The sequence below is a fragment of the Otolemur garnettii genome, unplaced genomic scaffold, assembly GCF_000181295.1.
Source record: "Otolemur garnettii isolate 467f Iridium unplaced genomic scaffold, OtoGar3 scaffold00016, whole genome shotgun sequence".
NCBI lineage: Eukaryota > Metazoa > Chordata > Mammalia > Primates > Galagidae > Otolemur > Otolemur garnettii.
The window spans coordinates 29,491,057-29,492,429 of NW_003852411.1; the positions used below are offsets into that span (position 1 = coordinate 29,491,057).

The 1,373-nt window shown below is 33.7% G+C and overlaps 1 protein-coding gene across 1 annotated transcript in view; it reads right to left on the bottom strand.

Moving 5' to 3' along the window:
• Positions 1 to 1,373, bottom strand: part of ATF6 (activating transcription factor 6) — a 168,229-nt gene that overhangs the window by 133,033 nt on the left and 33,823 nt on the right. The gene's annotated exons all lie outside the window — the stretch shown is intronic.

Sequence of the window (1,373 nt, forward strand, 5' to 3'; positions counted from 1 at the left end):
TATTTTAAACGTTCTAACATATTACATAAAGACAACCTTGAATATTTTCCATTGTTGATTTCATCACACAAGAAATATTCAAGTTTATAATTTATAGAGTATTAAAAAGAAAATTTAAGGGATCATTTAAAAAATCCTCTTTCACCATTCTTTTCTTTATTCATTTGGTTTAACCTGCTCAGCCTCCTATGAAGAAAGCATAACCTGTTCTTATTGGTTGTACAATTTTTTCATTGAAAATATTACAGAATACTTTTGGATTTTTGTTATTGTCATTCTTTTACTTATAGTAGAAATTTTTCCATTCATAAAAGCCATGAAAAAGTAAACACCCAGTTTCCATGATTATCAACATATTGCCAATCATGTTTTCTCTATTCTCCTCAGAGTATCTGAAAGCAAATATCAGTATCATACTGTCTCATCTTTAATTTAAAAAGCCTATTATTCCATAAGCACTGTGTTTATCTCTTCTAGTCCTCAAAATATACTAACATAATAGCCAAGCTTAATCCTATATCATTCATGGTCTCTATGCTCACATGACAGTAACCTTCCGACTCCATGTCTTGGCATGCGCTGGTTTCAATACCAATAGAAACTATGGGGCTGTGTACAGTGACTCATTCCTACACTCGTAGCACTCTGAGAAGCCAGGGCGAGAGGATCCCTTGAGGTCAGGACTTTGAGAAAAGTCTGAGCCTCTCTTTAGTGAGATCCCATCTCGGCTAAAAATAGAAAACATTTTTAAAAAATAGAAAAAAAATTAGCCAAATGCAGCAGTAGGTACCTGTAGGCCCAGCTACTCGGGAGGCTGAGGCAAAAGGATCACTTGAACCCTGGAATTGGAGGTTGCAGTAAGTTACAATGATGTGACTACACAGCAAGACTCTGTCTCAAAAAAATAAAAAGAAACTAGAGGACTCTTATTCTAGAAATTGGATATTCTACTTTCATTAGATAATATTCTTTTGTTGTGCATTTTTACAGTATGCTGGCTGAAATTATGTTTATGCAATAGTGGAGCAATTTCACAATAAAGTGGGTCACTGACATGCTGGTTAATAAATTCTGCTAGACAGATCAGACAGCAGTCCAATAAACAACCTTGCATAACTCATAGGATTTTTAAAATACTTTGCAAAAGCACTCTGCCTAAAGAAAGAGTGGAACAGCAACATTAACAGCCAATAATACCCATTTTTATTTTAAAGAAAGCATATAGGCTTTGCTGCCTAAATATAATTTTAAAGACTCTACTATTAGATTGATTCTCAAACTTTCATTAAAATTCAGCACGATGATGTTCAATTACTATTTAGTACATAGCATGAGCTCCTTCGAATCACTTTAAAAGTAAGCAAGAACTAGTT